Source organism: Pelodiscus sinensis, chromosome 10 (genome assembly GCF_052426305.1).
Source record: "Pelodiscus sinensis isolate ZL-2025 chromosome 10, ASM5242630v1, whole genome shotgun sequence".
Lineage (NCBI taxonomy): Eukaryota > Metazoa > Chordata > Testudines > Trionychidae > Pelodiscus > Pelodiscus sinensis.
This window is the reverse complement of record NC_143061.1, coordinates 29,762,992-29,788,045: the sequence shown is the minus strand read 5'-3', so window position 1 is coordinate 29,788,045 and position 25,054 is coordinate 29,762,992. Positions and strand designations below refer to the sequence as shown.

The following is a 25,054-nucleotide window of genomic DNA, read 5'->3' as shown; positions in this document are numbered from 1 at the left end:
TGGCCAGGGGGAGCGGGGCCAGGCCAAGACCTTACCAACCCCACGCTCTCCCTCTGACTTCCCTGAAGGGCCCTCCTGGAAGCAACTCAACCTGGGGGATTATCAGGGGCCTAGTGCAGGGCAACAGCAGGGGTCACTCCTCCCCCTGAACTTAACACAATGGTGGGGAGCCACAGGAAGCGGAGCGACCCAGCAGCCTGCTCCCCTATGCTACCCATCTCCCCGCTGAGTTGCTCCACTTCACTGCAGCGGCAGGAAGCAGAGCAACCTAGCTCCAAGCCCACTCTGCTCTGTTCCCGAGTGCCCTGTTGCTGGAGGGAATGGAGTGGAGCAACCCAGCTAGGAGACAGCAGCAGAGTAGAGCAGACTGCCGCATTGCTCTGCTTCCCACAGCTCCCGCCACCACAATGAGTGGTAGGGGGGGGGGGGAGGAGGGGATGGAACCAACTCATTCTGCTGGCCCCAGACCCGCCAGGTAATATCCCAGCTTGCTCTCGGCCCTGCGGGCTAACCTCCATATGGGGGACTATCCCATCCATAGGACAGTTAGGGCAGCTAACACAGGGCCCCACAAAGTGTGAGGCTTGGGGAAACTCTGCCTATAGGGCTTCCCACAGAAGTAACTGTTTATAAAGGGGTTTTCAGAATTCACATTTGCCATGTTAATTTTTAAATGGGCCTATTTCAGCACAGATTTAAAAAATCCATTGTTGGTCCATGACTTTAATGGCAGTTTGCTGGGAAAAGGACAGAGGGAGAGAGCCCGTGAACACATATGCATGAGTAGTTTTACAACACTCTTTGGAGCCATGCTATCCCAGGCTGGGGGCAGAGCAGAGCATTCTCATTGGCTGTGTCTACACTGGGCCACTTATTCCGGAAAATCAGCCGCTTTTCTGGAATAAGCTGCGAGCTGTCTACACTGGCCCTTGAATTTCCAGAAAAGCAACGATGCTCTACTGTACAAAATCAGCCGCTATTCCGGAAAAACTATTCTGGTCCCGCTCGGGCATAAGTCCTTATTCCGGAACACTGTTCCGGAAAAGGGCCAGTGTAGACAGCCCAGTAGTCTTTTCCGGAAAAAAGCCCCGATCGCGAAAATGGCGATCGGGGCTTTTTTCCGGAAAAGCGCGTCTACATTGGCAACAGACGCTTTTCCGGAAAAAGGGCTTTTCCGGAAAAGCAGCCTGCCAATGTAGACGCTCCTTTTCCAGAAAAACTGAAAATGGAATAGTATTCCATTTTAAGCATTTCCGGAAATTCATGCCAGTGTAGACACAGCCATCGTGTATAGGGAGGAGGGGGCAATGGGAAGAGGCTCGCCATGGCCACACTAGGAGCAGGGCCTTGGGCAGAAGGGGTGGCGTGTGGGGTTTGCCTCTCTGAGCCATGGGGTCACCCCACCACTCATGATCTGCAGTAAAGAGTTTAAGATTTGCTCTTCAGGATTAATACTTTGTTATTATTTCTTGGTATTGCAGTAGCACCTCAGAGCCCCATTCCTGGACCCAAAGACCCACATTTTGCTAGACTCTTTACAAACTCAGAGTGAAAAGATGGTTGCTGGCCCAAACAGCTGGCACAGAAGTAGCATTGTTTGGGTGCTTTGAATTGCAAGTTGCTCTTTGAAAAAAAAAAACGTGAAGGAAGCTAGGTTCAAGTCCCCTGCAAGATATTTCAGGTATTCTGTAGCACGATCACTGTGCTTCTTGTCCATAGTAATGCATAGTCCTTTGTTCCTGTAGTTGTATTAGTCTATTTAAAAGAGGAGCACTTTAATCATGCAGGTAGGGCTTTGAAAAGCACCTAAGTGACTAAAGAGCCTGCGATGGACAGGTGTGCTGGCCAGCACCTGGTGTCTAATGGGTTAAACTCAGGTAGCTAGCAAGGATGTTGCCAGGGAGCCAGAAGTACCAATGGGGATACAGTGCTGAAATCTGAATTGGATATAGATACATGGTCTGCTCTTCCTTTGTATGTATTCTAAGTAAGGGCTGGAGAGAGCAGATGCAGGGACCAGAATTATCATGCCTACAAGAAATATTGGACATGGGAGTAAACTGGACCTGGAAATATGGATCAGCATGGATCGTGAGTAGAAGGCAAAGTATATCTAGTCACGCTCAGGATATTTCTTTATTTTGGTTGTTTGGTTTGAACTTTTCTGTGTGAATCAACGCTTTCCCTCCCCCATTCACTAAGGCTGTGTCTAGACTACACCCCTCTGTCAGCAGAGAGATGTAAATGAAGCACTTCGAAAGCACAAATGAAGCGGGGATTTAAATATCCCGTGCTTCATTTGCATAATCATATAATGGTGCTCTTTTGAAAAAGCGCTATTTCAAAATTGAAACTGCAGTCTAAGTGCAGTTCTGTGGAAAACTGCGTGCTTTTTCGAAAGATCCTGTAAGCCTTAAAAAAAAAAAAAAAAAAAAAAAAAAAAAAAAAGACACAGCCTAAGAGTTGTTCTCAAAGATTTTCTGTGTTTTGTTTTACTTAGTTGCTCTGCAACATCTAGTAATTAAGTATGCTTTATCAAGTATATCTTTTCTTTGTTAATAAAAGTCACTTTAAGGTGATGATTTGATTCATGTGTCTTGCAAAGTAATAGAGGGTCTGTGTGTATGTATCTGCCTGCCTAGACTGAGCGGTCAGCTACCAGAGACAGCAGCTTGTTTTTCTCTTCCCCGCCCCCTCCCCCCCAGCTCTTTTGGAGCAAGTGAGCTTGGGGTACTCCAGGGGGAGGAATGTAAGTGTTCCCCCGGTTTAATTTTTAGGGTAAATCACTTGATGGTGGCAGCTTCCTCCCCTCCTTCCTCCAAAGCCAATGCATCTGTGACTCTAGGTTCTGCTTACAAAAACTCCCCACAGAGGCAAGGTATTTTCGGTTTCTTGTGCTCCCCCATCTTCTGCACTTGGAGTACCAAAAGGGAATCAGCCCTGGAGTCCAAGTTCCATTTTAAACTACTTTTAACGTTTCTATCCATTTGTGACGGGGCAGCCGAGCCCCACACTTGTAGCCCCTCCCCCCCCGGGGGGAATAAGCAGCAGAGCAGCACAGAGCATGTGCCTGAAGTGGGGCAACAAAGCACCCCAAAGTCAGCCCAGCCACAGGGGAACGGGGAGCTCCGGTGCACAAAGGGCCAGCTCGACCGGTGGTGCCAGACACTGCCCCAGCTACAGGCACCAGCACGCAAGGGGCCGGCCCGGGAGACGTTGCCAGGCAGCGCGACACATCCTCCACGGGTAGGGGGCGGGGGACACGAGCAGGGGCATAGAGGATTGGTCCGGGGTCAAAGCCCCAGCTATAAAGGGAAGCATGCCGAGGCATAGAAGCGGAGGTCAGAGGAGAGGATGGAGGCCCAGAAGGGGAGGAGAGGTCTAGACAAGCAAGAGACAAAAGCGCGGAAGAGGGGAACGGGAAGGAAAGGTCTGCGGTGCGGGAGACTGGGGAGGAAAGGGTGGGAGAAAGCCAGGAGGTCGTGGGACCTATTGAGATAGAAGGGGAAGGAAACGACCCAGGGCAGAGCTAAGGAGGTAAGCCCATGGGCTGACGAGTTAAGGGTGACACCGTGTCAGTCAGGTCATAGGGGGAGGAAAAGCTGCCCCTCGACCTTAGGGCCCTGGGTCATCTGGAGTCATCTGGAGCAGTGATCGGGGCAGAAGCCCAAAGGGGGTCCTGCGAGGCCCGGGCAGGGCTGACAACTCAAGGACCAGACCAGTGAAACCTATTACACCATTATTACTGCAAGATCAACCACCTGACTATGTATATAACATTTCTAATTTGATAAAGAAATTGATATACAAAGTGAATTTTGAATCTGGGAGTCTTCACCACTAAGTTAATGCACTGCCAAGAAGTCACAATTTGACTCACAAACAGGTGACAACATATGAAAAGTGTGAGGCATCTCTACGCCCATAATGCTGACATCAATCTCAAGGTGCACCTGTTCACACACAGATATTTGATTTAGCAGTCTAGAGCTACTTAGGTGTAGTCATGTGCATATAATAGGTTATATGACTAAGGAAAGTTTATCAGATTATCAGAAGGGGCAAAGAGAAAATAAAGCAATGAGCATTTTGACCTAGCTGGCAATCTAGTGACCACTTATTGTGCAGTCACACTGGTGACCTGAACTTATTTCCTCCCACCCAAGGCCAGTGAGGACTGGCTTCATTGTAAGCATAGCACAGTTTTCGCTGAAGACAAAAGTGTGTGCATTGTCTGTAAGAAACACCTTACAGCTGCCCTAAAATGAGTGGAATTAGGATCCAAGGGAGTGAAGAGGGAATTCAGCCCAATAATATAACTTTTGGAAAGGCAGCGAATGAAAGAGGAAAAGCTCCCACGTGGGCAGTATACTGGGGAATATATGAATGGAATTGGGTTCCTCTCAAATTTGCCCATTCTCTTTGCAGAGTGGAAAAGTAGCTGCAAAGATTACCCACAAATATCTAACCTACCAACTAGCCTCCCAGGCATAATTACGTGCTGTTTGCTGAGCTAGCTGAGCCTATTTCCATTCTAAATGACTTTCAAGTTCACCCATGTGTGAAAAGGGTACTGATTTAGAGGGCAAATCAGAGGAGAAACTTCAGGGGGGAAAGTGAAATAGTAGAGACTTATTTGAATTATGTTGTCTTCAAGGGAAACCAAGGACAAACATATGCATTCACGCTGAAGTAGAAATTTTGAATGTGAAAAGGTGGCAATAGAAAGGTCCTGAAGGATCCATGTTAAATGAAGCTGGGATACAAGCTATTTCACAAAGTATGGATTGTAAAACAAAAGTTATTGGCTTGAGAGGGTTGGAAAATTTATTTTTCTGAGTGAAACCAAAGTCTATTTCATTTTTAAAAGCTCTTCAAATTGCACCTTGTTATTCAGACATCTAGGGTCTAATCACATTACTTGGATTAGATTCTGAATTTAGGCTTTGTCTACACTGCCACGTTTAAACTGTAGCTGCAGCAGCACTTTAACACAACAGCACGGTCATGGCATGGCTCACAGCTCTAGGTAAGCCACTTCCATGAGGCGAGCAGCTAAAAGCACTAGAAGCCTGTTTATAGACGCATTTTACAGCATTGTAACTTGATGTCCGGGGGGGGGGGGGGGGGGGGGGAGAGTTCCACACCAGAGAAAGAATGTTACAGCACAGTAAAGTGGCAGTTTAGACAAGCCCTTAGTTACACATGAGTGTCCACTGACTTCAAGTGGGTTTGATTTTAGGGATTTACTCTAGATTTAGGCTAAGTCTACACTTACAACATTAAAGCAGGCCCCAGCTGTGCTTTAAAGTGCAAGTCTGGCCACAGCACCCGCTGAGGAAGAGAGATTTGCATAAAGCACTGGGACTGCTCTATGTACACCACCTAAACGAAGAGCATAGCTCCCAGTGCAGGAAGCCTGCTTACAACCGCACTTCACAGTGCTGCAGTCAGTGGTGGGCATATTTTCCACACCCGAGCCAGAAAGTTGCAGCATGCCAAAGTAGCAGTATAGACATGGCCTTACTCTGGAGTCACTGAGATAGGGATAAGGCCTTTAGTAAAAGGATGTCGGCTCACCCAGCCAGTGTAGGCCCTAGACCAGCAAATACACTGGCATTCACTTACCTTGCCTATTTAGCACTCAAAGATAACATGTGCCCTAGGAGTAGGTGCTTATAAAATTAAATGTGTTTTTTTTTAAACTTCTGATCCTATCAGGTTTAGAATGGATGTAACCACTAAACAGCCAACAAGTAAAGAAGGTTCGAGAAGACTTCTTCCAATACCATGAGATTTTATGATGTAAGGGATCTTAATTTAGGGCCCAGTCCTGAAAAAATTTTATTCATGTAATTTTGCACTATACTCATACAAATCTACAAAATAAAGGGTTTGCAGAATCAGGCTCTTATCAATACATTTAATAGACTTTACCAGTCAAAAAAACAGTTCTTGTAGTAACTGTGCTATATTGCATACCATCCAAAGCTGGAGGAATTGAAAATAAATGTAGCAGTTATTTTAACAATTAAAACTTGTTAAAGCAATCAGATCCATTTAGCAACAATGTAAACAGCTGGATGCATTCTTACATAAAGAACATCAGAAATGAAAGACACACAATTGTTTTTCACTTCTCACCCCAAATGACTCCAGGTACCTATTGCTGCTGTAACAGCCATCTGTGAGCTGTAACCAGAGCTGTCCCATCCATAAGATGGTTCCGGGGAGGCTGCTCAGGCCCTGCACTTTGGAGGGCCCTATGGCAGCTGCCTCGACCATCCTATGGATTGGACTGTCCCCCATATTGCTGGGAGCCCATGGAAACCAGGGCAGCCCAGGGATTTATGGGGGAGTGGGGAGTGGCATGAAGTGGCAGCAGGAGGAGGTCACCCCTCCCCCCCGCTCACTGTGATGATGGGAGCCCAGGTAGTGGAGTGACATACATAGCCTTTGCTGCCATCTCCTAGCTGGGGGTCACTCTGCTTCCCCACCGTGGTGGGAAGTCAAGTGCCTGGAGCCCAGCCTGTTGCACTCTGCTCTCCCAAGTGATGCAGAGCTTGGGGTAGCAGAGTGCAGCAGGCTGGGGCCAGTAATCCCAGGGGGCACATAGCTGAGGCAGGGGGGTAACCCAGGAATAGGAATTGGAATTTATTAGGTCTGTAAAAGAAATTTGGGGAGGCGGGGGGAGACATGGCTGGCATAAAAACGTATCCACAATATAGCGTCTAGTGGAAAGTGAAGCCAGGCCAGACAACATTAAAATGATACTTCTGTTATATCTGCAGAGCTGAACAAATCAAAAGTTTGTGCCCCACAACTCTTGCTGTAAACTACTTGAACTGCTAGGATTCTGCATTTACAACATCACAGTGCCCTTAAATGGACATAGCTCCACACAGAGAGAACTTCTTTAATGCTTTTTGAAAGCTATACTTTCTAAAGACTTGGCAACTGCTTTGTAAAGTGAAAGAGATTGTATACCCAACTATGATACAACATGCCAGGCAATAGAAAAAAAAACAATTGTGCCAAATGAATTAGTTTTGAATTGCACAGAAATTAAGGATAAGTATTTTCTTTTGTTGGTTGAAATCATTTCTTTTCTGTGAGACCCAATACAATGAATTATTTTGGTGGCAGAGCCTTGAACAGTGCCAAAAGTGTCAACAAAATGATGGTTCCAGAAAAACAAATTATTAGATCTGAATTTTCTTTGCCATATTGGCTGACAAAATGAAACTATAAACCAAGAAATTTAGCAATCACAATTTGTGATGCTTTTAGTCTGGTTTACGGTCTCATTCCACGTAAAGAAAGCAGGTTTCTGTCCAGTGACAAGTTCTGTAATGTTGGAATGCATAAGAGAGATATAATGTGTGGTCTGGGTTTATGCAACTGATTTATGGCTGCAGGCTGCCCTTTTCAGGATATTACCAGGTATATTATGTAGAAGTACTAATCTCTGCAGGGTTATGTTTTAAGTTGGCTTCCCATGATGAGACTGATTTTGACCTTTTATACCTACCTCACCAATTTGCCAAAACAGAATTGAACTGCCTGAAATTTTGTGTGACAATTCTTAATGCTGAGCAGAATTTTCCTGCAAAGACTAAGGAAAACCAGACAAGCCATTTAGCACATTTTGTAAATCCAAAAACAAAGTGGGTTTCACTTATACATTTGAATTATATTTATTTTGCATTCTCATATCACCAACACAATTGTGCCTCATTCCACGAGGAGTACAGCTAGTTTGGATTAGAAGCCTAATCCGAACTAGCTATTCCGTGCCGCGTGTAGCCGCGCGGCACAGGGTTCGAACTAGCTGGCATTTAAAAATGGCGCCAGCCGGCTTCATGCAAATGAAGCCCGGGAAATTCAAATTCTGGGCTTCATTTGCAATTGTGGATGACTACATTACCCCCGCTAGTTCGAACTAGTGGGGTAGTGTAGACATACCCTCCCTTGCCTCTCTGGTCATTAGTTTGAACTCCACTGCCGTGCCCTCAGGCTATTAACCCTCAGGCCACATCTACACTAGCAGATGTAAAGTGCTGGCAGTTAAAGTGCTACTCTTTGGGTACGTCTACATTACATGGCTCCGTCGACGGAACCATGTAGATTTGTTTATTGGGCAAAGGGAAATGAAGCGGCGATTTAAATAATCGCGGCTTCATTTAAATTTACATGGCTGCTGCGCTGGGCCGACAAACAGCTGATCAGCTGTTTGTCAGCTCAGAGCGCTAGTCTGGACGCTCCCCAGCCGACATCAAAGCCCTTTGTCGGCAGCCCCGGTAAACCTCATCCCACGAGGAATAACGGGGCTGCCGACAAAGGGCTTTGATGTCAGCAGGGGAGCGTCCAGACTAGCGCGCTGAGCCGACAAACAGCTGATCAGCTGTTTGTCGGCTCAGCGCGGCAGCCATGTAAATTTAAATGAAGCGGCGATTATTTAAATCGCCGCTTCATTTGCCTTTGCCTACAACCCTCATCTACATGGCTCCGTCGATAGAGCCATGTAGTCTAGACCCAGCCTTAGAGCACTGCAGGGAAACCCCTGTGGTATATCCACACAAGGCTCTTTGTGATGGTGGAGCATGTCCACATTAGCAGCTCTTGCAACACCAGAGAGAGCAGTGCATTGTGGTAACTATCCCACTGTGCTACTGGCTGCCTGGTGCTTTGGGAAGGGTTTGCAGTGCCACATGGAGCAGTCAGTGTCATCTGATGCAGGTTTCCCAATCCCATTGCTTCATGGTCATCCTACTACAATGAGAGCTGCTTTTCGACAGAAATCAGGGGCAGGAGGCAGAGTGTGACAGGGAATGGGGGGGCCTGGGAGGGTGACAGTGTTTTGGGGGATGTCAGCATACTGTCTTGTAAGTTCAGATAGTGGCAGGAAATAACACCTCCTGAACCGGGGGAGAGGGGAACCCAGACATCTCAGCTCCCCTCCCACCTCCTTCCTCTGCTCTTTGCAAAGCCTCTCCCCCCCCCCCCCCCCTCCTTACACAGCCACCTGCCTCTGTGTTCAACAGCATGAGCATTCCATCTGACTGGTTTGCTCTGTGTCCTGGAGCAAATCAGCACTGCATGCAGGCTGTCCAAAACAAAGCTCTGAAAGAGGATATGTGCATTCCACAAACAAAGAGCAGACGGGATTTGAGGGATTATGGGCCATTTCCAGAGGCCAGTCAGGATGCAGCAATCCATTCAAGTGTCCACACTGGTCCCTCTGGACTGTATCCAGAGCACATCGGGAAGGTCTGGTGACAAAAGTGCTGTTGACATGCCAGTGTCACCAAAAGTGAAACACAGTTAAACCGGTTTTTCTGCCTCTGTCGACATTTCATGGCAACATTACTAGCACCCTGCCTGGTGACAACAAATAAGAGCAAACCAATGAGGTAAGCATCCCACAGTGCAGTGTTGTGGGAAGGAAGAACAGATCCCTGTGCTTCCTAGGATCCCTTTGCTCTTTGTGCTGAGGAATGTCAAATCAGTTCAGCAGTCTCTCCAGCCTTCCCCCAGCAGCAGCAGTCTGCCTGCCACTGTGTTTCTAGCGAGGTAAAACAGAAGCATTCCAATAATTTGTTCTTTGTTCCCCAAACGAAGCAGCTCACTCAGCTGTCTGATACTTCCCAGATCTCTGAAAGAGAACGGGGGCACATGGCTGCAGGGTAGCAGAGATCACCACACATTGAGCAAATCCATCAGGGCAGGCATTGCAGGATACTGGCAGGAGCCAGTTCTCTCAGCAAAGCAAACAGCAGAGTCCACACTGAACCTTTGTCAACAAAAAATGGAGAGGAAAAGGCAAAGGCTTCTCTCACACACAGGACTAGAAGTTTTTTGTAACTAAAACTGGGTGTTTTTCCCCCACAAAAGTTGCATCGCAGTGCAAATGCTCTCACTGTTTTGTCACCAAAAGGCAGTTTTCTGTGACAAAACATGCCAGTGTAGACACATGCCTAAGTGTCTTGCCTGTATGAACATCTTGGGAGTTATAGCACTGGGAGCTGATTTACTGTGCAGGAATTTGCCAGTGTAGACTTGGCCTATGACCCATCCTTTATATTTCCTTGGAATTATGAAAGTCTTTCTGTTTGCTCCAGGATACATGGTGAGCTCTCAAAACATCTTCCCAGGTGGTTGTGCCTGCTCTACACCCTAGGAGATCCCTACTTGGAGCCACACCAAGGTACTCTACCTCATCAGTGTTTGGTGAAAGGAGACTGTCCAGTTCCAGCTGTGTGCCAACCATAGGAATTACAACAACTACAGGCTGACATCAAGATGCATGACTGAAAGAGGCCATGACTGGGACGCACTGCAATGCAGGGTCAAAGTGAAGGAGCTGTGAAAACCCTACTACAAGTCACGGGCAGCAAACTGCTGCTCCGGTGCTGTGCCCATTACCTACCAATTCTACATAGAGCAGGATGGCATCCTTAGGGGTGACTCCACTTCCATTCCTGTGGATATTTCAGGTCCTCAGGGACCATCCCAGAGTGGACTGAGCCAAGAGGAGGAAATTGTGAATGAGTGCGCCAAGCTGAAGGAGGACCCAGAACCAGGGCATGGTTCAGCATCCACAGATGCATGCAATCAGGAGCAATGTTCTACCCCAAAGGAGGCTAGCTAGTCACAGCTGTTGGAGGTTTGAGAAGCACAAACACCAGATGACACACCTGGTAAGCAGTTTTGATTTCTGGAAGTGCACTGATATGAGTTGTTGGGTGGAAGGGAGGCAGAAAGCAGGCTTGGGTCTGTGAGGTGCTAGTACTGACAGAGTTAGTCAGATGCAGAACAGGGTGTTGTTGGACTATCACTTCACAGTAATCAGCCTCATAGATCTCATCAAAAAGAAAAAACTATGTAGCACTTTAAAGACTAACAAGATGGTTTAATAGGTGATGAGCTTTCATGGGCTTAAGTGAGTCTGGCCCACGAAAGCTCATCACCTATTAAACCATCTTGTTAGTCTTTAAAGTGCTACATAGTTTTTCCTTTTATTTTAGAAAGATCAGACTAACACAGCTACCTCTCTATTATTAGATCTCATCAAAAGTGTCTTGCAGGTGCTGGGCTGTTTGTCTGCACAGGTTCCATGGCAGAGCTGTTGGGTTCGTTGTCCCAGTAAGGGTAACATTCCACAACAAAAATGCACATTCCACAGACTTTCTGCACCTGCTTAGCCTGTTGTTGAACTGCTCCAAGTTGCCTTGCTGCTATCAAGGCTCCCAGTGTATAGCTTTGTGAACCACAGCATTAAGGGGCAGGTGGGGTCTCCATGGAAAAATAACCCTTCTGGTTCATGTACTCGGAGGCTAGGTGGTCTGATGCCTGAATTGGAGTATCAGTGCCATCTATTGCCAGTTAGGGAAGCCCATCTGTGCAAAGCCATCCACAGCTTCATGCTCATTGCCCAGAGTCACAGTCTTTTGGAGCAGGATGCAACTGATAGCCCTGCACCCTCTCATCAACTCAAGGCCAACTGTGAACTTTCCCACTCCAAACTCATTGGTGACTGATCAGTAGCTGTCTGGAGTAACCAGTTTCTACAGCATAAATCGCCACACACTTCTCCACCAGCAGGGCATCTCTCAGTCTCGTGTCCTTGCACCGCAGGGTGGGGGCGAGCTCACCACACAGTCCCATGAAGAGACCTTTCCTCATCCAAACGTTCCGCAGCCACTGCTTGTCATCCTAGACTTGCACAATGATGGGATCCCACCATTCAGGGCTTGTCTTGGGCACTCCAAAGTGACATTCCACTGTGGTCAGCACCTCCGTGAGAATGCCACAAGACATCTCATATCATATGTACGATATGTGGCAAGACAAGACCAGTGTCTGACTCTTCATTGTCACTTTGAAGAGTAAGGAATAGTTCAGCTGTCATACATGACATGCTACAGGTTGAAACTCCCTTAACCAGGATTCTCTGGTCTGGCAACATCTGTTTTCCAGCAGGACCATCCATGGATGTTCCAGGACCAGAGAGTCCCAGTGGAGAGCTAGCACAGAGCCCTGCAGGCTGGCAGGGCAGCAGGAACCCGACACGTGTCAACAGGGCTTCCTAGCAGGGCAGCGGGGGGGTCCCATGCACAATAGTAGATCTGGCCAGTAGGGCAGTGGGAGCTGGGCACTTCAGCGAGAGCCCGGCCTAGCAGCAAGAGCCTGGTGCACATGGAGGTGACGGTGTTGCTGGGTGCATGCAGAGGCAGCGGGACTACTGGGTGCTGCAGTGAGAGCCCAGTGCACGTGGGGGTCAGCGAGAGGGGGGAAGATGGTCAGGCCAGGGCTGGAGGGAGCTGGTGACTGGTCAAGTCCCAAGGGTGACGGACCAGGGAGAACTAACCTGTAGTGAGACCAATTAGCATTTTCTTCATGGGATTCATTCCCACAAACTAAGGAGACAAAGTGCACAGCACAAAAGGCATTGAAAGATGGCACCAAAAGGAGGGAAGCACAGGCACTGCTGGGGTGCAAAGCGGTGCACCAGGACCAGATGGTATCACCCCAAAATTCTGAATGAAGTGAAATAAGGAATTGCAGAACTAGGGTATATAAACTATTGCTTAAATCAGCCTCTGTAGTGGCTGGAGTATAGCTAATAGAATATAATTTTTTTTTTTTAAAAAGCTCCAGAGGTGATCCTGACAATTACAGGGCAGCAAGCCTAACTTCAATATCACGCAAATGGGCTGAAAGTATAATAAAGATCAGAATTATCAAACACATAGATGAACATTATGAAAATGCCACTAGTGTTTACACTGCCCAACTTTTAGCAACACAGTCATCACGCTTAAAGCTGTATAGCATAGACAAAGGCAGAAACTTTGTCTATACTGCTAAATTTAAAGCACAGCCGCACACCAGTGTGGTCATAGCACCAGCACTAGGAGAAAGCTCTCCCAGCACTCTTGGCAAACCACCACCATGAACTCCCAGCACTGAGAGCCTGTTTACACTTGCTTTTATAAGCTGCTTCAACTAATTCCTCCATCATTTAGTGCAGTTACATCTAAGTCTAATTCAATGAATGCAATTGGAGTGCATACAAATAATTCCCAGTGGGTACTGCCAGCTCTAAGAGGGCAGAGTTAAGATTACATGGTTTTCACAGGTTTGAGTATTGCAGAACTTAACGTTCTTGAAGAGGCTAAGATATCACCAGGCTGTGTTATCTGTGGAATCAAAAAAGTTGGGTTTTTTGCCATTTTATAGGTTGTGTTTTACTTCATATAGGAGATACTCAGCACCTTACGAGATAGGGAATTCTTTGAAGAATTTAGTCCACATAAAAGTCTAGTCCAGTGGAGACCAGATAACTGAGAACTGACAAGTGAATGTATAACTTTCTATCTCAAAATCATTTCAAATGGTCAAATTGAGTCCTTAATGGGGTTTATGGAAGGTCACTACTGCCTGATGGGACTTTGATGGTCTTTATGAAGTATCGTGATCTGGCTCTAATTTTTACTACAGAAATGTTCTCTCAAAAATGTCTTATCATGATGATCAAAAGCCAGCATGTGACGAGGCAGACAGGCCCCACACTGAAGGGCAGGGAGTAGCCCAGGCCTAGCTGGATGCGAAGGCCCTGCCCCTCCAGCCCTGCTGGGCATGCTCCCAGCAGAACCAGGCTATAAAAGCAAAGAGAGCCCTGCAGCGAAGGGGGCCACAGGGGGAAGGAGTAGGCCAGGCTGAACCTGTGTTTCTACAGCAGCTGAGACCCGAGTCACTGCCAGCAGCCGCCAACCCCTAGGAGGCAGGAGCGCCCGCAGCCCCAGCAAGGACCAGCCCTGGAGGCCAGCAGACTATGGGGGTACCAGGGCGTGGTAGGAAGCAGCCCAGGGCAAAGGACTGATAGTGCAGCTTGGTGTGTATCGGCCGGATTCCCCACCGAGCAGGCAGGAGCCATAGTCTCTGCCTAAAGGGCCCTGGGCTGGGACCCGGTGGAGAGGGAGGGCCCGGGTCCCCCTACCACCCTTTTCCCTACTCTGGACAATCAACTCCTGATCCAGGAAAGACTTCTCCTGGCGGCTAGGCCTCAGAAACTGTATTTACCCTGATAGAGGGGCATTGACTTTGTGACAAAGCCGAGGGCGGAAGGGGGGACGAGCCCCTCAACACAGCATCAGAATGACGCCAGTTCATAACAACAAAGCCAAGAAATGAATTGACATGGAAAATTAGTTACCCTTTCAACACTAGAGGTGAAACACTTTGGGGGAAATCTTGTCCTGCTACTGCCTATATGGAGACAAGAATATGGAATTGGGCATATTTTACTAATACTAAACTACAGGTTGAACCTCTCTAGTCCCAGCACTCTCAGGACTAGGGACGTAAAAAGGTAACCATTTAATTTGTTATCCAGTCAGCATTAGGCTTACTGGAATGTTTATCAGGTAACCGGTTGGATGGCCAACCACAGCAGGCTACCCCGCCTATGTCAGTCCAGAGACCCCAGCAACATGGGTACGGGACAGCAGGAGTAGCAAATCCTGGCGCCAACTGCACAGAAGCTGTGGACCCCAGCCAGGCTGGGCTGGGCAGGGCAGAGCAGGAAGAACACAGCCAGAGTGGCCCTGGTGGGCTGATAAGACCCTGTCTTTAGCTGCGCCCACAACAGCAGATCCCAGCCCCAGCTGTGCTGGGTGGGCAGGTGGTGCTGAGGCTGGAGCAGCCTGGACAGGCCTGCAGAGCCCTGGTCCTGGCTGGAACAGCGAACCCAAGCCTCAGCTGCGCTGGATTAGCACAGGCCACTCTGAGTTGGCTTGGGTGGGCCAGCAGGATCCCACCCTGGCCATCCCAGAGCAGACAAGTAGATGCCCAGCCCTGGCTGCTACCTGCCAATGGTTAAATGGTAATAATGTAATCATTTAACCGCTTAACAATTTTCGTGGTTACTTATATCCCTACTGAGGACCTGACCAGTACCGAACCAGACAATTTGCCTGGCCATGGGAAGCCAACATAGTCTAGCTGGCAGCTTTATCAACACTTCCACTGCTTACTGGGCTCTCAGAAGACATTTAAGGGCAAATAAGAGCTATAACAGCACAGAACAATGAGAGCCAGGACTGGTGGCTGTAAAACTTTATGGGACTGCGGGAAACTTGGCCACACACTTGATAAATAGACATCTGGCTAACTAAAATCATGCCGGACCATGGATGTTGCCAGACCAGAGAGTGCTGGACAAGAGAGGTTCACCCTGTATATTCAAAGGCAGTGCAGATCTTAGGTTTCTGACAGGCAAAGTTCCAGATAGCAGGAACCATGAATGGCAAAGTATTCCATCACTGTTCACCTATCTTTAAACAATTAAACTATTGCATTTTTGTAAATATATTACCAAGAATTTCCACCCAATGCTGGGCGACGAGCCAAGTTGTAGAGTACAGATTTGGGTCCAGCTCTGTGGATTCAGGTTTCTCCGAGTCATAAGACTTTTGGATTTGTGGTTCCAGTTCAGGTTTACATTCTATAAGTTTCCTTTATGGAAAATAAAAAGTAAAAGATAGTCACTGCTCATATGTGTTAAGATGACTGTGGCTTTCTATAAGCTATATTTACATTAAACTCACATTGACTTCAGCTGGAATTCTTGGCACCAATCTGTGGTGGGATTTAGCTCAATTTAGGACTGCAAAAAAGTGAATCACAGTATGAAAAGGAATAAAAAAAATAAAAGGCAAAATGCCAAGACAATTGATTATGTGGCACAGAGAGATGCTTCAACTTTCTGGATAAAATGCTTTCTTGCAGGCTATCTTCTTTTAATACAGTACATGCTGTCTTTTTAACAGGTGGTCCTGAAAAGTAGCTGACATAAGGACATCAAAAAGTTTGACTAATGTGCTCCTTGCATTTCTGACTAAAAAGAGCATATGCTGAGTAGTTAAATTATAAAAGGGAGATTAAAATTGTGGGAAGGTTTATACTGATATTTTTAACTATTTGTGCTCCTTCTTGAAAAAGGAACAAAGTCAATATATGGGTTATCTTTGAATTTGTACATCTTCAGTCAGGAATGAAGAAGAATGGCAGATATGTTATGACAGCAAATTCCATGTGTGTCTTATGCCATCTGCTAATAGCATGTGTTGGCAGCTATGTTACCAGAAATGATGAGGAACAAAGAGTCATTCTGCAGAAAATGATACAGCTCTGAGAATGAGTTTCTTCTTACAAAGAATATGATAATTCAGCTAACACTATATAGTTTAGGAGTCAAATTCTGCATAAATCCAGTGTAACTTCATTCACATCAATGTATACGAGAACAGAATTTGGCTCTGATCTTAGTTTACAAGTTCCATGCCTGCTAGTGATGAACATAGAGTAGAACGAGCAGTTTTAAGAAAGCTGAGTTAATGCCAGTTTCTTTACTAAGATGGCTTTGTCGGAATTCCAAAAATGGAATTCATTAAAAAAAAAAAAAAAAAGACAAACAGAATAGGATTGGATAATGGACAGAACTGATTATCAGTAAGGGAGAAAGATGAAATGCAGGTGTGCTATTCTGCTGTGGAAATAAACAATAAGCAACAGGCTATGTTGGCCAGAGAACATCTGAAATCCACCATAATCGTTTTTGACATTTGATCTTCTAAGTTTTAAAATGGTCTCTCTCAGTGAATACACTGAGCCATGCTCAACTCTTCCTTAAACGGAAGCGATTCAAGTCACACCTCCTAACACGAGGACTGGATTTAGCCCGTTATCTTTAATAAAAATATCATCTGTATATCAGTATTATAATTTCATGGTGAGCTGGTACAAGAAAACCTCACTGCTGTATTAGTTCTCGAAGTAGACAGAATAAAGACCCTTCTAATCAGATATACACACCCTAGAATTGGCCTGAGAAGGCTGGAGTTCTTATTCACACTGTAATTCTTCGAGAAGGGGGAAAAAAAACTGGAGGCAAAGAGAGACTTGTGTGGCTTACAATGCTGGAAACTACTATCTATCATCCTATTCATACTATTACATAATGCATAATATTTTCAGGAGAAAGGGGAAGGTAAATAAAACAGTCTTCTGAATCCTTCAGGTATCTCTTTCACCTGGTCAATTTCTTTCAGTACATTTCATTTATTGTAAGAGTTGAGGAAGAAAAAGAAACAATACAGGATAATATAATCAATGCATGTATTGAAAATAGCATTCCACAATACAGTGCATTTGCCCTGATCCTGCATTCCATACATGCTCAAATCTGCCATTGACTTCACTAGAAATTGTGCGCGCGCAAGGAATGCAAGATCAGGCCAGCTGTGCATAAGCTTTCAACTCTTACATCACACCCACTTAAGATCAGTTACATTTCAACCAAAACTTCAGCGGCATTTGCAGCCATATTCCAATACCTTTATTTATACTGAGTATCACTTCACAAGTGGTCCCACTTACTCAGTGAAAATAAACATATCAGAATCTGGTCTTTAAGTACCAAAGCGATAGGCACCTTGTAAATAATTGAATAGCTAGACAGATAGCATTAAGATTTAATGCAAAATAATGCAAGTAAATGTATAATTTAAATGGATCCTATTAAACTACACTAAAAAACACACAACTTCCAGCTTTCTCTCTTCCATGACATTTCATAATGTACTAAACTTGACCCCAAATCAATGTGTTGATATGTTTCTTCCCTGCAGTTTGTCAATATATATAATATGATTATTTCTGAGAGTGCAGGCAGATGGACTCTCCAATGTGGTTCATAAAATTATTGTAGAAACAAGTAGGCCTTTTGTATAATCACATCAAGTGTTCAACGTTTTCTTCTTTAAGAGCCTCTTTTCATATATTTTGACCTCTCGGTCCTCTAACATTTTAGAGATCTACTTTAAATTTATTCAGGATGTTGTGTTTATTCAGAAAATACATAATGCTCTAAAAAGTGATCTTACAAAGTTTGGAAAAAGCATAATGGGCTGGATCACAGGGGTCTGCTTGGGATGGTCACCCGATGAGCTGATGACACCACTGCGCCCACCCTACCTCCCCCTCTGGGGCTTCCCATCATCCTATCCTGGCTTGGCCAGGAGCTCTGGTCTCTTCTAGCTAAAGTACAGAGTTGTGGTAAGAGCCCAGCAAAAGGGTAAGACAGATGCTTAACCAGCTTAGCTCTGGGACGGCTCAGCTATTGGGCTCCCAGACAACACCCAGGCACACAGCCCTAAGAAGGGCCAAACCTACACATAAATTTTACTTTGTATAAAAGTTGTACACAGAGAAAGCTCATAAGTTTATCTCCCCCATCCCTTTAGCGGGGGGGGGGGGGGGGGGGGGGGGGGAGGGAAAGGAGCTATGCACAGTGGCTGCTTCCTCCAGGTAATTATTTACACTGGGCTTGATAATAAACCAACATGATTTTATTAAGTATAAAAAGTAGGATTTAAGTGATTGCAATTGAAAACAGACAGATCAAAGTAAGTTACTAAACAAAACATGACAGTTAACACTAATTCACTAAAAGAAATTATTTCAAAGAACCGTATGTTCCTCGCCCTTGTTCATATTTCAGGTAAAATGCTTCAAGACAGAGTTGATTTTGTCTCTGGCTTGGGCCTACAGCTCTTTGTGTCTTTATAATTTCAGTTTTCTTCACGTGTATCCTCTTAGGGCATATCTAGACTACACTAGACCTCCGAAAGGATATGTAAATTCCAGCGGAATTTGCATATCTTCTTTTGAGCTCACTTTTGAAAGTGAAAGTAATTAAGATGTGGTTTTGACGGTGAACCCTCCCGTTTGTTGACAAGCTGCTGGTTGACATGGCTTGTCGACAAATGGGAGGGTTCGCCGACAAAACCTTGTCTTAATTACTTTCACTTTCAAAAGTGCCACTTTCAAAAGTGAGCTAGAAAAATATGCAAATTCCCCATGAATTTGCATATCCTCTTTCGAAAATCTAGTGTAGTCTAGATACGTCCTTAGGGTGGGGAGACAATTTCAAAAGCCAGCAGAACACCAAAAACTCATTGATTTCCATTCCTTAAATAGACTTCCCCCAGAATAGGAATTTTTGTTTTAAATCTCTCCATTACCATAGAAAAAAAAAAACCAGATTAAAGAGGGAGTCCAGCATCAGGTAGCATGGTCACTGGGCCATTAAGTTTCCTCAGGTATGCACTTTGTAGGTGAGGGGGTTATCAACACTTACAGAATACACAGTGGCTTAGTGTTGAGACTTTCTGCTGATAACTGTTCATGCACAGCATTTGGCAATAAACCTGCATGATTGGTTTCATCCTTGCCTGAATCTGTCATTTCTGGGGCTCCCAGAGATCTACTGCGTTGACCCAAGTGCACAGAGTTTAACGGTTTAGATAAAGGGAGCACACGCACGCACTCAGCCGAGAGTTTACCAACACCGATAGAGTAAAGGACCTGTCAGGGATGCACCAGGACAACCCTGAAACCCTGATTGACAGATATTTTCATCCATCCCTCATACCAATACATTTTTTATTCCTATAGGACCTTTTCTAGTGTTGGGTCCAATCGTGCTTTAAATATCCCTGCAAGTTGGACTGCCCTCATATCTCTTGAAAGATGATTCACATCTCCACCCTACAGGTGGCAAGTCTTATGAGCCCTGTAGTGCCTGGGCACCAGGATCATTCCTGGCCTGGGGCCCATTCCTAGGCTTGCCAGGTGTCCGGTGTTTACCCAGACAGTTTGGTATTATTGCCTCCTGTCCAGTAAAAAAAAATTCAGAGGATACCAGACACCTGAGATGTCCGGTATTTTCTGAATTTTTCCCCAGCCAGGAGGAGAAAATGCCAGGCACCTGGCAACCAGACAAACACTCAGTGCCCAGCCTCCCCCATTCCCGAGCCCCCCGCTTCCAACACCTCCAACCCTTGACCCCGGCCTCCATGCTTACATGGTTCCCCAAGGCTGCTGGCACAAAATGGCTGCCGGCCAAAAGACCTAGGGGAAACAATGCTTCCCCTGGGCCTTAGTGCTCAACCGCTCCCCTGTTCCTATCCCTGCACTCACTCTTAAAGGAGACATGCTGTTTTATTTTAATTTTTTTTTGTTTTTGGCTTAAGTCCTTGGAGTCCTCTTTTTTTTTGTGCTCAACAACTTTGGTCCCCCCCTTCCCCCCCCCTCAACAGAATTTTTTCCAGGTTTTTTTTTGGGGGGGGGGGTGTCGGTATTTTTGTTTCAACCATCTGGCAACTCTACCCACTCCACCAGGGGCTGCAGGAGCATGTCAACAGCAGTGTGATGAGTGACAGGAATCCATTCTAGCCCTTCTGCACTACTGGTGATGGTGGCAGGGGCCTGTAAGCCTTTTTTTAAAAATTGTTAGAGAAAAGAAACTGCTCCCCCAGTAAGAAAGTTTGGCCAGGTCGCTCTTGCTATAGTGGGCTGCAGTACTCCTTGAGAGAAACCGGCCGCACCCTTCCTGCATACCATTGCCTTTAGAAAAAGGAAAGGTGTGAAAAGGGGAAAATAGCCTCAGACTCTCCCACCCGTCACCTTGGCGTGAGAACTGCGGGGCTTACCTGGTCGCATGAAACCTGCACCGTTTCGGCCCAACCCCTGGGACACAGACCCCCCACTTGGTGACCATTGGGCCATATATGGTAATATGCAAGCACAGGAAAGCGATGTGCAGATTTGGGGATAAATACCCATGGCACAGTTCGCTCTAGGAGGTCTTCGCAACACACGTACCACCGTGCGTGTGCCTTCTCGTATGCTTCAAAGCGCTGCCGGCCTGATCAACCGACCAGCCACCTCCACCGACTCTCGGGCGTAACCAAGGCCTTCGCAACCGAACCGATATCTGAAATGTTCCGTGTGCTGTGTAAGTTGGTATGTATGATTTGATTTTTTCCTGTTGTATAAGTTTAGTGTTGTAGTTGTTTTTGGGTAGTACATAAGAGTTTGTAGTTATCACTTATTTAATTACTGTAGCTGGATATTTTAAGATTAGAGACTATTCCCCTTGCCATTCCCATCTTTATATCTCTGATACGTTTTACTAGAAGCCATAGAATAATACTGTAAATTCATTATTAACATGGTCTATTAAAAATCTTAGAATAAATACTATAAATTCACCACTGTCATAAATAAATATTTTTTATTTGATAAAACTGTCCACCTGGTTCTGTCCTTCCCCCCTTGGGTATTCATCATCGGACCTGTGATTCTCACGACAAAAATCACCCAAGAGCAGCAGGAGGGCCAGGGAATACATTGGGGGGGGGGGAAGAGCTTGTGGGGATAGCAAGCAGGTAGCAGTGCAGAGATGTCTGGCCTTTCAGGAGCTGCACGTGGAACCCCCTCACCCATTTCCCTTGATTAACCCACTGTCCCCCACATCCCACCCCAAACAACTGCACACCATCTGCAGCCACCAAAATGCCTGCCAAAGCCTACACCATTCACCCACCCCTACCCATGGCCAGCTTTAGGAAGTGCGGGGCCCAATTTGAACAATTTCAACGGGGGCCCGCAGCAATTTTAGCCGTTCTTGCGCAAGAACCCACAGAGCAGCCACACTGCCCACCTGCTCTTGTGCAAGGAAATTTACACTATGGTGTGGTAAGAGAGGGTGTCTTGCGCTAGAGCTACGCTCTTTTCTAACAGGCGTAAGCTCTCTCGCGCAAGAGGGCAGTGTGGATGCTCAGCAGGGATTTCTTGTGCAAGAAACCCCTATAGCTAAAATGGCCAATGGAGCTTTCTTGGGCAAGAGAGCATCCACACTGCCATGGATGCTCTTGCACAAAAGCACAGCTCGCACATGGCAGTGTGGACGTGTTCTTGCGCAAGACTTCTTGCACAAGGACCCACCAGTGTAGACATAGCCTAAGAGTTTCCTCCCATGAGCAGAATGGATTTTGTGTGTTGTGCACCTGTACTGAGTTCATGTGGCTTGTTTGGATGTGCCACTGTGGCACCCAAATTATTAATAAATATTTTATAAACCTTTACCTTTTCTCTCTGCTGCCATGTGTCCTCACCTTGCTCCATCAGCTCCCCTGGTGCCTGCTGCCCCCCAACCCCTCACCCTTCTCTGCTGTCCTGACTCCTGCCCTTCTCACTGCCCTCAGCCCTCCTGTGACCTGTCCCTTCTCTCCCCCCTGTGCCCACTCCTCCAGTAGCCCTACTCTGATCATGTGAGCTACCCCTCCTCATCTCCTCTTCTAACACCTCCCTACCTACACACCTGCCCTGCCTCTCTCCTCTGGTGCTGGTCCCTCCCCTGCAGGTGTCTGCCCTTCTGCTTCACCCCCAGAATCCCCTGGCACCTGCACCTGCACCTTCCCTTAGCCCTGCATCCTCCTGGTGCCTCCTCCTTCCCTTTCTGCCCCTGCCCCCTTTTTCCCTGATGCCCACCTGCTCATCACCTGCTGCCCCCATTCCCCTCATGCCCCTCTGTGCCCCCACATGACTTGCTCCATCCCCACCTCTCTCATGCCCACCCCTTCTTTCAAGCCTTCTCCCAGCACCTCCTCCTCCAGCCCCCAATGCCCTTACTCTCTCCTCTCCCAGCATCACCCTGTCTCCCCTCCCACTGACACCTTCTCTCCTGCCCTTTTCCTCATTGTCTCCACTTGGCCCCCTGGCATTTGTTTCTCCTCCACGCTATCCCTTCATGCCTTCCCCTTTCTTCCCCTATTTTCCCCCTCCGCACAAGCCCCTTCCTCTCCCACCCTTTCCCCTCCACACAAGCCCCTTTCTCCTCCTCCCCTCCCCTTACCTTCTGCCTTTCACTTTTCAGACCGGAGTCTGCACTTGGGCCCCAGAAGTCCCCAGACTCTAAACCCAGAGCTAGGCCACGTGGCGTAACGCCGCACCAAGCAGTTTTAAAGTCCCAAGCCGTGACGTCACGTCATGCCCAGGCCTCCGCTCATGGCAGCAGCAGCCGGCAGCGCATGCCAGCAAGGGGGCGCCAGACTGAAAGCTGCGCACGGCAGGGGGGTGGGGGAAGGTACGCTCTGGGGCCGGGGTGGAAGGATGCATAGGGGGGCCGGCAGGTGGGGGGCAGGGCCCGCTCCAGGCAGGGCTGGGGGAAGAGACCCAGCTCCAAATATTGGTGGAGCAGGGCCCCTGGCTCTGAATATTGCTGGAGCACGGGCACCACGAGCCCATATAATTCGCCGCCCATGGCACCATCTGGATAGCACCATGTGGTGTTCCGGCGGTGATTGAAAGGCGCTGGGGCTCCCACCACTCCTGCTGCGCTGGTAGCTGTGGAGACAGCCTAGAGCCCCAGGCCCATTTACAATCATCAGATCCTGGGTCAACTGCCCCCTTTGCCCCTTCTGTCTGTGGCCCTGCCAGCAGGAAGTTTACCTTGAACATTTCCAACTCAAAATAGCCTAGTTATCCCTCAGGGCTCTTAGTGAGTCATCAGTAGCAGGAGCAAGCAAGAGTGCAGCTACCAAGGGGTGAGAAAGAGGGTGCAGTGACAAGTAAACCCAGTTGGAGCAAAGGGATAGTGGATGCAGCAGCCACCAAGACTAAGAGCAGGGAGGATATCATGAATTTCCAGAAGAGAGAAAGGAAAGTAGGTAATAGCCATCAAAGGAGGGGGCAAGGAAGGAGCTCTAGGAAGAAGGGGAAAGAGAGCAGAAAACTACAAGGGGAGGAGGAAGAAAGCACTGCCAGGGCTGGTGCAGAGCTGTTGGGGAGGAGATTATACCACTTTCTCCTCCATTCACATAGTGCATTATGTCAAGCTACTGCACTAAATTCTGTCCCATTGCTCCCACTAAGCATCTGTTCCAAATGCTTCTATACATGTTTAATGGGACTAAGAGGGTCTGCTCTGTCACTGATAAAAAATGAATTTACTGACGATTCAAGTGTTTTTGCCTGCCAGCTTATTAAATGGAGGAAGCAAAGTAAGGGATATTAACAAGTGTCAAACTGCTGAATGCATCTGATAGTTCCCGAACTAATCTGAAGGTAAACTATATTGGGCTTGCAGTTCCTCAAAAGTAAGTCTCTTCGTAGAGCAGTGATCGTAAGTGTCTTTAAGGAATTCAATACCCAGCTGCCTCTAGTTCTTCAGCCCCTGTATCTCCAGGAGCTTTTTGCTCAGTAACAGAATGCATCGTGTTTTGTACGAATCTACAGAGGCAATTGTGAGCAGCTTAAATAGCCCTGATTATGTTTAGAGAAGGCTGTTCCCTTTAAATGGCTAGGATCCCAAAATAAACATATTGCCACAGATGACTGACTGATATATGCTTATGGACCTAGAACTGTTTGTCCGACAGACAACCAGGATCCAAAATAGGCACTTTACTAAGTTTAAATGCCCCAAAATAAAGCTGAACATGCAGGAGACCCAAATAGCCATGAGCACTCCAGCACACTACTCAGCAGAAGCTATAAAAAGCAGCATTTAAAGGGGCTTTACAGCATAAACAGGGTACAGCTAAGTTTCCTGTGGTATCACAGATCAACCACAGGACAGTTAGTTGGTCCAAAGTGCACACCTAGGGAGCCAGAGAGGGATTAAATATAGGCACTTAAATGCCACATTGACAAAGAAAGACAAGCTAATGTTTGGGCCCTGTGAAGAGAGGAATAGAACTCATAGGAAACACCCAGCAGGTTTTCTTTATCATTTTTGCACTGCGAAAATATAGATAACAATTCATCTACATTTGGTGTAGAACCTTATCTAGCCCTGCTTAACTGATCCCAGGGTACGCTGTTGACTGACACATGGGAAACCAGCTCATTCCCTAGTCCGTTCCCCTCAGCTTGACAGTTTTGATTTTACACCCCTCTCATTCCCTCCCCCCCCCCTCCAGTAACTGAATTCACTATTAGGAATATTTAAATACTTTGGGGGAGAGACTAACTACTTACTGGATCAAATTCTCCTATGATTAGCAGGATCCAATGACCTCTATCTGTCCACATCACATGCATACCTAAGATCCAAAAACATGGTTATGGTGATCTTAAGCCCAATGTATTGTATTTATTATTATTCCACTCATTTTGCATACGAACACAGAGAAGTTATAGA

General features: G+C 46.7%; 1 long non-coding RNA gene and 1 pseudogene across 2 annotated transcripts in view; one reads left to right on the top strand and one right to left on the bottom strand.

The window, feature by feature from the left end:
• LOC142830858 (uncharacterized) overlaps positions 1–25,054 on the bottom strand; it is a 64,919-nt gene that overhangs the window by 8,564 nt on the left and 31,301 nt on the right. The window contains exons 1-2 of one of the 2 annotated variants that reach the window (XR_012906387.2): positions 15,612–16,140; positions 15,380–15,519 (exon numbers count right to left, since the gene is read on the bottom strand). The exons of the other annotated variant lie outside the window; for it this stretch is intronic. This is a non-coding gene — a long non-coding RNA (uncharacterized LOC142830858). Of the gene's footprint in view, positions 1–15,379; positions 15,520–15,611; positions 16,141–25,054 lie in introns of those variants that run through there. 2 annotated transcript variants of the gene reach the window in all.
• On the top strand, positions 9,046–10,714 carry LOC142830859 (uncharacterized; annotated as a pseudogene).